This window comes from Zalophus californianus, chromosome 3 (genome assembly GCF_009762305.2).
Source record: "Zalophus californianus isolate mZalCal1 chromosome 3, mZalCal1.pri.v2, whole genome shotgun sequence".
In the NCBI taxonomy this organism is placed as follows: Eukaryota; Metazoa; Chordata; class Mammalia; order Carnivora; family Otariidae; genus Zalophus; species Zalophus californianus.
This window is the reverse complement of record NC_045597.1, coordinates 22,207,177-22,224,637: the sequence shown is the minus strand read 5'-3', so window position 1 is coordinate 22,224,637 and position 17,461 is coordinate 22,207,177. Positions and strand designations below refer to the sequence as shown.

General features: G+C 35.2%; 1 pseudogene; it reads right to left on the bottom strand.

Annotated features, from left to right (window-relative positions):
• Window positions 1-1,729: 1,729 nt before the first annotated feature.
• On the bottom strand, window positions 1,730-2,180 carry LOC113921019 (annotated as a pseudogene).
• Between the last annotated feature and the right edge of the window lie 15,281 nt (window positions 2,181-17,461).

Genomic DNA, 17,461 nt, shown 5'->3' with positions numbered 1-17,461 from the left:
TACAGTCATAAACAATAAAAAGTATTTTTAACGTCAATCCCCTTTAGAGAGCCAATCGAATTCAATGAAATACTTGAAATTATGATACTGTGTTTGCCATTTACTCATTTATTTAATTGTTCACTCACAAATATGTATAGAATACCTACGCTGGGATAGTTGCTGTGGTAACTACTAGAGATAAAAAAATAGAGATAAACAAATAAGAAAAATACACAACTTACTACTATTTTAAGTCTTAAATAGATCATCATTATCTCTGAAAAAAGGATTTGATACCAAACTGCTAAACACAAAATGTTCAATGACAATTTCAATGTTGTTTCTACAAAGGAAGTGTCTCATTTGGGGTTCTCTTTCATTCCATATGTGCCATTTAACTCCCCACTGTCAATTTCTTGGGTTTAACCAGTGAAAAAAGGAACAACCAGAGCAGCAACAATTCCATCTTAGATAGACTGATGATTTGATGACTTTATGGTGGTATTTGGCTAGCAAAAACAAGATCAGTCAAATTCTTCCCTAAAACATAACACCCCACACGGACACCATATGCAAAATACACATTTTTTTAAAAAATATAAGCAGTATGAAACTCTATTACCTGTTACCTTTTCAAACTCAAATTCTAGTAATAAAATATCAAGAGCTTTTTAGGCTGATTTTCGGCCTATTTCTGTTTCATCATACAATGATTCTCTAAATATGCTGTGGGAATCACTTGGCACATTTAATGTAAGAAATTATCTGCAATGACTATTAAACACAGACATTCTCTGGCCTAAGACTACTAACTTATTGATTCAGAATCTTTGTTGATAAGAATTTGCATTTAAATTAGTTCTTTAACTGATTCTTACATTAAAGTTTCCGAAGCATTGTTATAGCTCATAAACAGCACCACTAAAAAGGAAAGTAAGTCCTTCCAACAAGAAATGTTATAGTATGGAAAAATAAAATGGAGTGGAGGGGTTAAGACAGAATGATTGGAAGGGTGCTTGAACAAATGTTAGGAAAAAAAATAATTGTAGGTTGGGTGAGTAGAATTGGCAAGAAGTCCATCTTAAATCTTTGTTGGTGAGATAAAATGACCAAAAGTCATAGTCAAAAATTGCTGAAATGTTATCTTACCTATGGGCAAAACCCAGAGGCACACACATTTTTATTTTGGCACTGAGATTTAACTAGCACTCTAATTTAATTTCCTGAAACCTGACCAATTTTCCTCTTTGGAAGTGAAGTGACCTCACCTACCTATGAAGAATATAAATGGACAAATTATGAGCTTATTCTAGTGGCTATAACTTTATTCCACTATTTATGGAAATTTATTTGAAACACTTACATACTCCTCTAGAAATCCAGGGTCAAATGAAATCAAGGTAAAAATGCCATATTCTGCTAACGTTACCCAAACCTTCTGCAAACATGTTTTACCAAATTACGTTTCAGTATTATAGACTGAACAGCAAAAATGCCCTTACCTCCTCAGACCATGGAGCAAAAAGAAGGGAGAAGCAAAATTCCAGCTAAGCAGCTGCGTTTCCTGATTCAAAGAACCCTGTTCCTAGCAGGCCTGGTCCCAGGGAACTCCACTTTCCAACCTGAGGTCTTCCAGGGAGTTTAGGAAAGGTTGTTTAGTTCTCAGGCTTTCAACGTACAGAAGGCAGCATGGAGAAGGGAAGGATGTTACAGCATTTTGTTTCAGCCTCTTTCCCAGCCCCCTCCCTCAGTATTTGTGGATGCCAAAGGGACAAACCCTATAGAGTTGGGACAACTCAGGCAGCAGTAGGCTGAGCAGTGAGGTGTGTTGATGAGGAGGTGAGCAGGAGCTTACTTAGTGTAGAAGCTGGCTGGGAAGCAGAGTACCATAGGAGAGATGCTGAGGAATTGCAGGAAGAGGTGAACTGGAACCTGTCTGTTCTCAGTGTGACAGTAGCAGAGCCATTCCTTGATCAGGAGTCTCCAAGGGTGTCCCTTTCATTGTATTTAAGAAAACACAGACAGACAGTTATGATGTTGTGGGTCAGAGTCAAGACAACAGAAATGCTGAAGAAGGGGACGCTGAGTAGAACCACATGTGGCAGTCCTGCCAAGAGGATGGAAGCCAGCCAGATGACCTGGAGATTTGCCACCTGAGGGCTTGGGTTTACTTCACTGTGTGCCACCACTACATTCATCCTGCCAGTTTTGGAAGGTCAACCGGTTTGAGGTGCAGCTCTGGCTTCTACACTCCTGGAAGCCTGAGCTACACATTTTTAATAGCTTCACTCTATTATCAATTCTTAAAAAATCTTTAACAGTGCAAATGAAAACCATGTACAATCTTTTATAGACACATATTTTACCTTTTCCATAGCTCTCTTATAACATTTATTTTAATTATAGAAGCTATTAACATATTTCTCTTCTCTGGTAGACTGGTTGCTTCCAAGGGCAGCTTTGCTTTCTTCATTTTGACCCCTGGGTCTATATCATTGTAGCTGCTAACACTATTGAATTTTATCTGAACCCTGTGATACTGGAAAAGAGCAACAGTTAAAGAAAGCCCCTTACCTTTCTGTGTTCTGGAAACAGCTTACTGGGAGGAGCAATCCTTCACTGTAAGATTTAGGTAAGACTCACTGATGACCCTCCCTTTTGCTTCCCTATGCCAGACCCTCCAAATTCTCATCTTTTTCTCATTAATGATTAGTTGAATCTCTTGTTCCCACTGGTCAATCAGAACAAAGTGCCCTAAAAGAAAACTTTGCTGAAGTTTCTCTGTCCCCAAGGCCCCTGGATTTTGACCCACCCTCAGCAGCACACAGACCCACCTTACAGCCTGTAGGCTGCCAGAATGGAAGACTGACCTGCTCTCCACCCTGTCCAGCAACTTCACTACTTTTGCTTCTCCCAAGCCCCATACTCCTCCCTATAAAAGAAAAGCCTCTTGCTCTTGATCAGAACATTCTCTCCATTGCAGTCGTCCTTCTGAATAAAGTTTTTCCTTACATAGGTATGGATTCATTTTTTATTTGATATTGCTGAATACATATTTTGATATACTGGTGAATTAAAGGTAAATGCATCTTATACCACTGCCTCTTCAAATTTTCCACATTTTTTAACAAACATACTGCCATGAACTTCAAAACTAATCAATGTATAGTTATCTTTAATTGACCTCCTATTTTGAACCTGCCACCTTTATTTTATTGACTACAAGTGTATGCTGTCTCTGTTCCATTTCTATCATACTAGTTCTGACTGTGATCATCAGCTCATTTAGACAGACCACAGTAGCTTCCAACTCACTCTCCCTTCTCCTTGAATCTCTTCCTTTTTACATTAAATGTTGCCACCATAGTCATCTTTGCAAAATAAAAATAACCCCCTCTGTGTTATTCCTTAAGAAACAAACATAAATGGTTCTCTGTAACCTATAGGAGAAAGTCCAAACTTACTGTCTTATCATAGAGAGAGATTAATTGTTATAGTGGCAGTTCTCATTCTGCTCTTACTGCTATTCATGCTTGAACAATAATTTTATGTACTTGCTGCCCATTGTAACTCCAGACCACTCTTGTATGCCTGCGTGTATTATATCATTTCTGTTATTTATTTGATGCAAGTTATTTACTTCATTAGTTAATGCCTAGAAAACCCCTACTCTTCTGCAAGTTCAGTTCAAATTTCATTTTCTCACATGCATGTTACTCAAATTCCAATCAATATTGGGTACCTAATCGTTTTTTTTTACATTTGACTTAATGTAGTACTTATGACATATTTTTGAGTGTACTATTTATGTGACTTTGTAGAATAACACCTCATCAAAATCATTTGGGGGGCACACAGGGAGAGGGAGAGAATCTTAAGTTGTTTCCACATTCCCAGCTTGGAGTCTGACGTAGGACTCGATTTCAGGACCTGAAGATCACAACCTGAACAGAAATCAAGAGTCGGATACCTAACTGACTGAGCCACCCAGGTTCCCCTCAATGTCAATATTTAATATGGTTCCAGAAACACAGTTATTGCTCCGTAAATGTTTAGCGTGTTAATTATATATACATGTTTCTTTCATTTAATACATTTTCTGATTATAAAGGAAATATATATACTATAGAATTATTAGAAAATAGCATGGCAATAATTAGAAATCAGTTCTCCCATAAATATGCATTTTAAAAATTTTTCTAATTTCGAGTAACCATTTTATTCATAACATTCTGTCTCAATCTCTTTAAATAAAATGTAGTTTCATATGGTTTTATTCATAACATTCTGTCTCAATCTCCATAAATAAAATGTAGTTCATATGATAAATATGGTATAAAATGCTGCATATTTCTTTGTTATTACATAATTTTAAAGATGTAGTTTTTCTTAAATATTATTATTAAATTAGTAAATAATCTGATGCCACAAAACATTGACTTAAATGTTTCACTTTTGTTAGACATTTGCATTGTTTCTGAATTTTTACTAATATACATACAGCATTATGATATGTGCATAAATTATTAATTATAAATAAAGGAATGAATAGCCTGATTTTATAAATTTAGAGCATATTAAGAAGTATACCAATATATGATACATAAGGATACATAGGAGGAAGTGTCATAAATTTAAAAATATATGTGATATGTATTGTTATATTTTCCTATAATATCTATGCCTCCATTAATAAACATTTGATTGACATATGACTATGTGTGTGTGCTTGCAAGTGTGTATTTTTCTACATGCAATTTGTGCCCTGTGGTGTATAGTCTGTTACCTTGAGTCACTTCTTGGCTTGTAAGTAACAATTTAACTTATATTAACCCCTAGCTCTCCTTTTCTTATATATAAATGGGATAAGAAAATTAATCCTGGATATAAATAATAGCAAATAACAAGGGGAAAGCATCATCTGGTCTCTTAGATTAAGCACTAAATTTTAAGGCTCTGAGGATATATAACCTTACTTCAGATATTTCTTGCATTTGTAAAGATCGCGAGGTTTAGCAATCATTATTATGTTACTGTTTATATGTTTATTAGACTTCTGCTGCCTAGGTTCTTCCTTCACAGTGGTACCTCTTTTTGCTCAGTATTCTATCCCCAGTCTCTGAAAATTGTAGGAATTCAATACATATTTGCTGAAGCCTACAAACTGATTTAGGAACAAGTGAAAATCATGCTCTGACAATTAGGTGTAAAAACTTATATTTGAGTTACTCTCCATCATAGGTAAGAATACGTTCCTTAAGTGTGGATACTACAATATCATGTCAAGATATTCCAGGAATTGACTACTTTTAAATACAGGTTCATTGGAACAGGCAACTTTTCCACTTTTTTTTAAACAAAAGCACAACAGTTTTTTATTTATGAATTAGTTTGTGATAGCACTTTATATGTATAATAAAGATATCATCTCTTAATATCTCTTGTATTTTTAAATTCTGTAATAGCCATTTTTATATACATATATACATTTTTTAAAAATTTACTGATAGTTATCAACCATTTCTTCCTTGATCTTTTCATTGAATTTTTTGTGCGTGTGTGCAAGTAAATTTTTTAAAATGAAAGAGTTTGGGACGTAAGCAAATAGTCAAGGTTGGGTGTTATTAACTCTTCTCAAAGGATAAGGTCTCTCAAGGGAATGAATGTTTAGGGAGAGGAGAATGGAAGGCACGAATAGATGAGTAATTTTTTCTCACATGACAGATAGAGTAATCTAGTAGATCAAAGACTGCCTTTCTTCTCTTGACTTGAATGATTTCATAAAGTTTTAAATGGAAAATTATAATGTTTACAATAAACAAGCCTAGAGTCTTTTACTTCAAATTAATGAGACATCAAGCTCTCTACACATACCTTCAACCCCAGCATATTTTTTTCTTGGTAAATTATGTAAAACACTTTAACGAGTCATTATGTGGAGTGTTAGGATAACAATATCTGACAGGTTAGGTATATAAAATATCAGTCAAGAAACATCTATTTGGAATTATATATGTTGCGGTTATTTCCTGGCTGTGGTCCAGAGCACCAAAAATGTATTAAATTATATCAAAAATGTTATTTCAAAACAGTACCTTAAATTTTTTGTATTATTCGCATATTTTCTTCAAAAAAAACTTCTATAGAAGTATCATACATAAAAATTATAAACAGTGTGGGCACCTGAGTGGCTCAGTCAGCTAAGCACCTGATTCTTGATTTCAGCTCAGGTCCTGGGATGAGCCCCTCCTTGGGCTCCTTGCTGGGCCTGGAGCCAAATCAAATAAGACAAAAACATAGAGGGAGGCAAACCGTAAGAGACTCTTAACAATAGGAAACACACTGGGGGAGGGGAGTGGGTGGTGGGGATGGGGTAGCTGGGGGATGGGCGTTAAGGAGGGCACTTGAAGCAATGAGCACTGGGTGTTAGACACAACTGATGAATCACTAAATTCTACCACTGAAACTAATAATAGAGTATATGTTAACTAAATTGAATTCAAATAAAAATTTTTTAGAAAGATCCTCTCTCCCCCTCTCCCTTGGACCCTCCCCTTCACATATGCACCTGTTCTTTCTCTCTGTCTCTCTCTCTCTCTATATATATATATATATATACACACAGTACTATTCCATTAGATGGATTAAAGGAAGAAAGGACAACTTCAGTTGTAACCTTGCTAATTCTCACCTCGTTTGGGACATACAGTTTAGTAATTCAGGATCTGAGAATAATTTGAAACTAATACTTTAAAATTTAATTAAATACAGTTGTAAATATGTGTTATGATTCTGTTTTATGATACTATAAAAATGCATGAAATGTATGCCTATCAGAAATAGATAAGAGTATAGTACCTTAAGTTCTTTTAAGGTTAGTGGATTTGACCAGATTTATGACCATAACCCCACATTTTGCCCTACCAAAGCCTCCTTATGAGTTCAGTTCTCCAAAATATATATCCATTCACATATTGAGAAATCAATATCCTTATCCTTGGTGTGTCTGACTGGGTGGAGCTGAAGTTTTCTTTTTCTTAGGCTCAAGACCAGTCTTAGCAGTTTCTTCTCCCTTTGCTAGTAGCACCTCATCCCTGTGACATTAACTGCAACATTCGTGGCAAAGACACAATTGCCCAATGACATCTGTAAAGGAAATCAAAAGAGGAATTGGAAATTCACTTTCAACTCAGAGAATGGGTGACCTAATCTCTCCGCGGTAGACTTTTCTAAAAAAAAAAGATAGCTTCCAAGAAATACGAGTCATGATCCTTTTTAACAGTGTATCCATTTGAACAGAATAGAGAGCCCAGATATGAACCCTCAACTCTATGGTCAAATAATCTTTGACAAAGCAGGAAAAAATATGAAATGGAAAAAAGACAGTCTCTTCAATAAATGGTGCTGGGAAAATTGGACAGCTATATACAGAAGAATGAAACTCGACCATTCTCTAACACCATACACAAAGACAAACTCAAAATGGATGAAAGCCCTCAATGTGAGACAGGAATCCATCAAAATCCTAGAGGAGAACATAAGCAGTAACCTTTTCGACATTGGCCACAGCAACTTCTTTCAAGATACATCTCCAAAGGCTAGTGAAACAAAAGCAAAAATGAACTTTTGGGACATCATCAAGATAAAAAGCTTCTGCACAGCAAAGGAAACAGTCAACAAAACAAAGAGGCAACCCACAGAATGGGAGAAGATATTTGCAAATGACACTACAGACAAAGTGCTCATTTCCAAGATCTATAAAGAACTTCTCAAACTCAACACCCCCCCAAAAAATAATCAAGTCAAAAAATGGGCAGAAGACATGAACAGATAATTCTTAAAAGAAGACATACAAATGGCTATCAGACACATGAAAAAATATTCACCATCATTAGCCATCAGGGAAATTCAAATCAAAACCACATTGAGATACCACCTTACACCAGTTAGAATGACAAAAATTGACAAGGCAAGAAACAACAAGTGTTGGAGAGGTTGTAGAGAAAGGGGAACCCTCTTACACTGTTGGTGGGAATGCAAGTTGGTACAGCCACTTTGGAAAACAGTGTGGAGGTGCCTCAAAAAATTAAAAATAGAGCTACTGTATGACCCAGCAATTGCACTACTGGGTATTTACCCCAAAGACACAGATGTAGTGAAAAGAAGGGCCACATGCACCCCAATTTTCATAGTGGCAATATGCACAATAGCCAAACTGTGAAAAGAGCTGAGATGCCCTTCAACAGATGAATGGATAAAGAAGATGTGGTCCATATATACAATGGAATATTACTCAGCCATCAGAAAGGATGAATACCCAACTTTTACATCAACATGGATGGGACTGGAGGAGATTATGCTAAGTGAAATAAGTCAAGCAGAGGAAGTCAATTATCATATGGTTTTACTTATTTGTGGAACATAAGGAATGCATGGAGAACATTAGGAGAAGGAAGGCAAAAATGAAGAGGGGGGGAATCGGAGGGGGAGATGAACCATGAGAGACTATGGACTCTGAGAAACAAACTGAGGGTTTTAGGGGGGAGGGGGGTGGGGAATGGGTTAGCCTGGTGATGGGTATTAAAGAGGGCACGTACTGCATGGAGCACTGGGTGTTACACGAAAACAATGAATCATGGATCACTACATCAAAAACTAATGATGTATGGTGACATAATATAATAAAATAAATAAAAACAGTGTATCTATTTGGGAGCAAGAAAGTACAAGAGACTAACACTTCAACAAAAACTCATAAAATGTCATATCTGAAATTTAAACCCCATTGCATATTGATCCAGTTAATAGCCTTGAATTTTATCTACTCAAGCAGTATTTCTTTGTGCTGGGAGTGATGTTGTGGTGGGGCTATGACAGTGAAAATTTATGGAATCCCCTAAAAGCAGATAATTAGTACACAAAGCACTTCCTCATAGATTATGTAATTTAATTTTGTATTTTACTATATCTGCAAGTTAAGGATTATGAATCATATTTTATAGCTGAGAACCTGAGGCATAGGCAGATAAGCAGCTTGCTTAAATTTTGTAATAAAAGTGGCTTTAGAATAAGTTTTAATCTCAGACCGGGAAAATCAATAGTTTAAAGTAAATATTCTAGTTTCAAGTCTTCACTTTGTTTTATACTCTTTAAATTACAAAATGCGTGCTGAAAAAAAGTTGCATATATAAAAGCATAAAGCTCAGTGAAATTTCAGGACATGAACCACAGCAATATTAAGAAATAGACACAGCCATCCTCATATCTTTTATCAAGCAAACACCTCTCCCTTGCGGTAACCACTATCTGGATTTATAGAGCCATAGATTAGGTTAGCCTGCTCTTGAACATTATATAAATGAGATTGATACAGTTTTGATTTATGTCTGTCTACTTTTTCTCAAGTTATTTTTTTATTTTTATTTATTTATTTTAGAGAGAGTGGGGAGGGGCAGAGGAAGAGGGAAAGAGAGAATCTTAAGCAGGCTCCATGCCCAGTGTGGAGCCTGATGCGGGGCTCTATCTCATAACCCTGAGGTCATGACCTGAGCCGAAATCAAGAATCAGACTCTCAAATGGCTGAGCCACCCAAGCACCCCTCAAATTATAAATGTAAAATATGGCCCTGATGTTGCTTGAAGCAGTATTTTTTTCATTTTCATTCCTGTAAAGTATTCCATTACAGAATATAAAATAATTAATTTATTTTTCTGCTGCTGATTGAAAACTGTATCATTTAAAGTCTGCACAGGTATAAATAAAGGAAAATTCTGTGTTTACCTTTCGTTAAATACATGTACACATTTCTGTTGAGGATACGTCCAGGAGTGGAATATCTATTTCATAGGTTACATGTATGTACAGTATTAATAGAGAAGGCTGAACCAATTTACAAAGTGGTTGTAAAAATGTATACTCCCACTAGCTCTAGTCATAGCTTACATAGACTGATCCAGTAAATCAGAACAGTTGTTCTAAAGTGTGTGTATGAATTGATTCATTGTAATACTTTTATTTATTTATTTTATTTTTTAAAGGATGTATTTATTTGAGAGAGATTGGGAGAAAGAAAGTGTGCATGAGTGGTGGGGTGGGGGGAGAGAGAGAGAGAGAGAATCTTAAAGCAGACTCTCCGCTGAACGTGGAGCTCAGTCCAGGGCTCAATCCCACCACCCAAGAGATCATGACCTGAGCCAAAATCCAGAATCAGACCCAACCACCTGAGCCAACCAGGTGCCCCCATGGTAATACTTTAAAATGCTGTGTCCCAGGAATCTACCAACAAATTCAATTTAACATTATTGGGCAGTACCAAATAATCTGTATCTTTAATACAAATTTCACAGGATTGTGATAAAAATGATTTGAGGAACACATGTGCAAAAATTCTGAATTAAAAAAAGTTTTTTTTTTAAAGATTTTATTTATTTATTTGAGAGAGAGAATGAGAGACAGAGAGCATGAGAGGGAGGAGAGTCAGAGGGAGAAGCAGACTCCCCGCCGAGCAGGGAGCCCGATGCGGGACTCGATTCCGGGACTCCAGGATCATGACCTGAGCCGAAGATAGTCACTTAACCAACTGAGCCACCCAGGCACCCTAAAAAAAGTTTTGACATCAGTGTCCTAAATGAGAAACCTAGAACATGAAATACAGATATTTAAATATAGGTGTAATCTCTCAATTTTTTCTCAACACTATAAAATTTAGGATATGGAAGTATTTTCATAGTTTAGTGAGTCTCCATGATCAAGAAGAGTGTGTACAATGGAAAAAATAAATTCATGGATTCACCCAGAAATATAGTCTAAAATCTCACTGTTATTCTTCCAGAAATGACCATAAGACTTGGTGGGTGTCATTGGCTAAATCAAAGAAAAAAACACCTCAGTGGCTCATCTCTATGATTTTATCTAAAGTCTTTATTGTCTTCTGCTTTCATTAGTTTTGTTCCTTTTACAACTTGTTTTGTTGAGGGCTATGGCAGAGACATTTAGTGGCTATGTGGGATTTATTTATTGTTTTAGACACTTTTAATTAGATCAGGACCTTAATGTGACAGTGTACCTTCTCCTTTGCTCTTTCTTCTATAATATCTTTGAAGGACCCATGTTCTGGATGCTGCAATGGAAGATAGTAGAACCTCCAGAACCTAGGGCCCCTTGTTGGCAAGAGGTAACCTCTGACATGTAGCGTGAGTGTAGAAGTCACTTCCCAAATAGTGGTTGTGATGAAAGCAAAAATCTGCTATATGTAGTAGCAACTGAGCAATCAACTTGGACATGGTGAGAAACTGACATAAGAGGTTGAGTGCAAAATACTGGGTCACCTTGCCACTTCCATTATCTTGACATGCTAATCAAAATTCCAATGAACTTCTAATGATTAGGGTAAGATCCTAGGAAAAAAAATAAGGTTAAAAGTGTGCGTGTTGGTTGTTACCGGATATAGTTGGCAAGATCTTACAAGACAGCAAAGGGGTCATGAAAGAACTGACTAGTCTGTAAAAAGATATAAAATATAGTAAAGAGATTTCCAGAGTGTGTGTGCCTTGTAGAGTTGCAAATGCTCATTGCATTTAGAGATGAAATTGAGAAAGCCTTTAAGGGACAAGCACTGATTTAATCTGAAAGGCCCTTGCTATACAGTAATAGTTTATGTCACAAATGAGCACCCATTATTAAAATAAGTGTCATCAATGCTTTGATAAAATATCTGACATTGACTATGTTATTAAAGCTGCCACAGAATCAAACATAAAAACGGAGGGCAGGTGTTAAGATCCTCACATTTCATATTCCTATTAGCACCTACATTTTCAATTTTCAGTTGTACCGTTAGCCTCATCCTTCCAAGCTTCTTCGAAAATACTGCAAATTTTTGAGATAAAATTTTCCAAGAACATTTCTCATACCTACATTAACATTCTGTCATTAGTGTCTGGCAGCTCACTGAGATATCCCTCAAGATTTCCCTCCTCCTGGTGTATATGTCCTGCATAATCCTCAGATCCGTAAAGATGATGAATTTTACTCCATGATTAGGTTACGTTATAGGACACAGTTGGTCTTAAGATAGGAAGATAATCCAGATGGGCCTCATCAAATCACATAAGTCCTTTAAAAGCAGAATGTTTTCTCTGGTTAAAGGAAAAAAAAATGGAAATCAGTTAGATAAACTCCAGCTGTCCTTGGAAAAAAAGCAAACATCCATGCTGTGAACTGCCATGGAAAGGGATGCCCTTTAGAAGCTGAGAGTGATCTCAGCACACAGTAAGTAGGAAAAGGGTGACTTCAGTCCCACAATGGCAAAGAAATTAATTTGCCCACAATCTGAATGAAAAAGAAAAGTTATTTTTTAATAAACTTTACAACCCTACAGTAAAATGGAACTGAAGTGTTAAATTTATCCATGATCAGAATATCCATATATTATATGTGACATTCAAGATTGACTTAAGAAAAATAAATGTCAAATATAAAGGGTACATTAATGGTTGCTATCTGATATCTTCAAATCCAAGTAAGATTCTTCCAGCCTTCATAGACCCTAAATATATTTGGGATGAAGAAGTTTCATTCAAAGATGGATATTGTATCATAGTGTATAGTAGAAAAAAATCTGGAGTGGGGAACACTATTGGGGCATTCATTATTTTGGAAAACATAAAAATATCAGTATTACTTAAAAAATAGTTTGCAAGGTAAAGAGTCATAAATGGTTTTACATATATATTAATACACACATACTTTTTGAATGTATATGCATATTGTATACACACACACATACACATACAAGCATAAAGTTTTGCAAAAGAACTTTCTGTCGTGGTACAATAGAATGAAGAAATGTTACAAAAAATTGAATTAATGCTATTGCGTTATTCCAGAAATCATGATGATACATAAGTACATGAACATATTTATGAGATTGTATATATTTTTATCTATATAAAGACACTAGAAAATATTGAATTAATAGATTATTTTGAGTAAAAGCCTTGCCAGAATTAAGATCAAAGAAATGTACTGTTCTAGTGATTTATTAATCAGTAAAAAAAGTCCTTAATTTTTATTTTATTTGAAATTAGAATAATAAAGCAGTAGATGAGTTTTTTTAAGTACTGTTAAAATAATATAGTTTCTAGGTGCACAGAAAACAAAACACTGGATAATTATTTTTAGAGAATATCTGTCTATAAAATTTTTTTTAAGACAAAATAAATTACAATGCTCATTCTGGCTATTGTTTATATGCCTTATTTAAAAGATACTTTCATGGTAAATTTCTCTTAAATAAATGTGCATTGAGTTGTGTCAATCTTATTTAGGTGGCATTCTAATGAGTTAGAGTCTAAAGTTGTATCTCAGCACCTGGAGGCTTTCATGCAAATCTGAGTTATGTATCAGAAGAGTTGGTCATAACCAGTCCTTATTTGAAAGAAATCTGGAAAGAAGAACAAAACATCTTTCCTATGGAAATGAATCCAACATGCACTTAATGGTTTTTTAACAACTATAGTCAAGAGTAGTTGTTTTGTGTGTGTATCCATGTGTGTGTATGTATATATACAAATATACCTGGTATGGATTAACTATACTGTTGTGCACAAATTTATCCAGAATTCATTATCAGAATAAAAAGTCATTTCAGCAGGGCAGCATCTAAGTTCCCAGGAAGACTCTATGCTCACATTTTGTTACTGGCACCAGGATATGCTGACATTGACTTATCTGTACATTGTTTTGCCAAAGATAGATATGCCTCCAAGTGGCACCTGCTGAGGTGTCTGGATACTCGATGTTCTCTGTACTTTGATCAATGCATACTGTACCCTTCATATCTAAATCCGTAGGATATATGATCATCTGACTCTCAGACATGCTGACACTTCTCTCTAGGTAGCAAAACTAATGAATGCATTCATGAATAAATAAATAAATAAAATTGATGCATGCATTTATTAACTTCTCCATCCCTTCAATATAGTCTTGAGACTTGCTTTCAACAATGGGGCATTTGTAAATGTGGCCCAGACAGATGCTTGAGAAATACATTTGCACGAAAACTTGTCTTTTTTGTTGTTCTTTGGAAAGCTGCAAACATACCATGTGAATTAGTACAAACCAGCCTGCTTAAGAGAGACCCACGACCATAGCCCTAACATTGAGGAAATTAGCCAACTTTGAATGAGATCCCAAAGGCTAACCAGCCAGGCAACCACTGAAGATAAAAGACATCATACACCATGCAGCCCAATCTGAGATTTTTCAGACCAGAAGTAACTCTTTGTCAACTTAGAAAAACAGAGAAATAAAAAAAGGTTTGTGGCTTTCAACTAGCAGATTTGGAGTGACTTGTTACAAAGCAAAAACTAGTAATTGCGTTTATAGTGCAATTCAAAGCATCTTCATCATGGTTCTTTCAGATCACTTCTTTTCATGTGAACAGCAATGGTTTTAAATTTTAAAGGCCTTTAATTTAACAATTTATTTTCTGGTAACCAGAATAAGCACTGTTCCTTGTACCTCTGCCCAAATGAAGCAATTTTCAGGTTTAGAAACGAGGATGAGTGACAAGGACACGCAGGTTAAGTATTTCACAGTTTTGTCTCAGATTGTTTCAAATTAACAATAACAATTGTTATTGTTATTGTTACAGAACAAAAAAATCCTCTCCCTAATGCATAAAGTACATGTTCGAACGAGAATAATGTGGAATACAAAAATGTGAGATGATGTCAAAAGTAAAAGTAAATAACTATTCAAAATTAGATTAAAGAGAAACTATTCTTTATTGTTGGGTCCCAAAATAGCATCATATACTTGGGATAGTTTGAGCTGGATTTTTTCCAAGAGTTTGCTAAATGTCAGCTGTTTCACCTTAATTCATTTATCCAAGCCTCAATTTTCTCACTTGTAAACTTTAACTATATATACAAGTATTTGATTGACTTCCTTTAATTTTTATGAGGATTAAAGGAAATAATATGTGTAAAACACCTTGCAGTAGACATAGAACAAAGTACATTTTTGATAAATCTAATAATTAGTATTATCAAAACATATTAATCTGCACTATATCTTTTTCTGATAGATCTCAAATTTTTAAACGTTTAAATCTTTAAAAATCAAATTAATGCAGCACAAATTTAACTATCTTTACAGTATTCAGCATAAAATTTAAGAGTAGCCTGTAGATATGTGCTAGGTTTATTCTACTTCTTGATCAAGAAATAAGAGAGATGATACCTATAGCTTTTATTTTTCTTAACTTTTTTTAAGACTTTATTTATTTATTTGAGAGAGAGTGAGAGAGCACAAGCAGGGGGCGTGGGAGAGGGAGAAGCAGACTCCCCGTTAAGCAAGGAGCCCCATGCAGGACTTGTTCCCAGGACCCTGGGATCATGACCGGCGCTGAAGGCAGACGCTTAACCAACTGAGCCACCCAGGTGCCCCTACCTATAGCTTTTAAATCTTAAGGAATCAAATTGACTTACTGATGTATTTTTTAACTGGCGGGTTTTGTTTACTTAAGAAAAAGTACAAAATTTGGAGGAAGCAAGGAGCTCATAATAGATGGTTTACAAAGTAGTAGGAAAACTAATAATTTTAAATGCTGGTATTTTTCCAAAATGTGCAATCAGAGGCACATGGAGCATAGGGTTAAAAATATAAATATGTTCATTTAAAAATTTGGAACTAAATCTGGGTGATTTCTGTCATAAGTTCTTTTAAGTCTATGGAAAAATAAACTAAAAGTGAGGTAATAAGACAGAAAATTGAGGTAATAAGGAAATAGAAGAAATTAGCGACAAAAACTAATTTACCAACAAAGACATAAAATTAAATATGCAAATTAAATTTGTAAAAAGAAAAATCAATAATGCATTAAATTTATTCAATAGTATTACTCCTCCAGGAAATCTACCCCAGAATTAATTAGAAATGAATAAAATAAAAGAATAAATGGTTGACATGAGGGGCAGGGAATGGAAATGCAACAAATGCAAAATTGTCATTCATGGAAAAAAGACTAGAACAAATAAAATAAAGCATAAGCAATAAGCAAAGATTTAATTTAACTCTATCTTAAGATTGAGAGGTTCATGAATATGCCAGAAACACACAGGTACCCTTTATAATTTGACTCTTGCTATTTAAATGTTAGACAAACTCCTTTAAAAATTATCTCAAATTTAATTTTGGATTGAGAAACCCACACATTAATCTACATGCAGATGCCAGCAAAAATGTTAAGTTGCTTCTGAGCTGAGAGGGGAAAAATGTAGATTACATAGCAGTAGAATTCTGGTAGGAATGCATCTTATGCTTGCATTTTTTAAGTTGGCTTTTCATTTTTGCCATTAGCAACTCCATATTATTAAGCCATAATATCTTTCTGTGAAGAAAGTAGGAGAATATGAAAGGGTTTTCAGCAGCCCATCTTTAGGAGGAAAAGCTGGAAGCAATAAATATATTTAGAGAAGTGAATTCATAAAAGCCTTAAACTCAGCCATGCATATCTGCCCAATTGTGCACATGATTATTTCTCTGGTTGAAATATACAAGAAAATATATGTCTTGTTGGTTCTTGCAAGCTTTACCGCTTTACTTGAGCATAATGTTTAAGAGAGACAAAGGAGGAGAGAATCATGGTCCGTGGGTTGCTGTGGATTGATTATCTCCATCACTACAAGATGTCATTGATCATTAATTGATACCGCAAAAGGATTGAACATCTTCAAAGTTCTGAAGAAGGTGATGAAAAAGGGATAAGATGTGTGTTGTTTCAAGAAAGTGTTTATCTGGGATGCCTGGGTGGCTCAGTCGGTTAAGCGTCTGCCTTTGTCTCAGGTCATGATCCCAGGGTCCTGGGATCCAGTCCCCCATCAGGCTCCTTGTTCAGCGGGGAGCCTTCTTCTCCCTCTGCCTGCCACTCCCTCTGCTTGTGTGCAATCTCTCTCTCTCTCTTTGACAAATAAATAAATAAAATTTAAAAAAAAGAAAGTGTTCATCAAAGTAAGTTTGAAAATGCTCAAGAAATGTAAAAATCATTAGTATGTTAAAGATGGAAGGTGAAGTAAGTAGCTTCTGATGGCTGTTAAGCTACATCAATCTCATTAATTTGAAAAATAATAACAAATATATATAAATAAAAATAAGTAATAAAATAGTTATCTCGGATTAAAAAAACAAAAGGCTAACTAGTGCACTATTTCAGAACATGAGAGAAAAGAAATGCTAGGTCATAAAGGACCCCAAAATAGGCAAAAATGGTAGAAATGGTGAAGGTTCTGCTAAGCCAAAATATATTGTTGTATAACTTTGAAACTGTCCAATAAAGGATGATTTAAGGGTCCATAACTTATTGAAGGGTATTGGACTGTAAAGTCTGGGTAATAAAGGAGTTTCTAAATGATTAGGATATCCATGTTTGCAGTGCAATGTCTGATGCAGACCTCCTTCATAGATCCTTAAT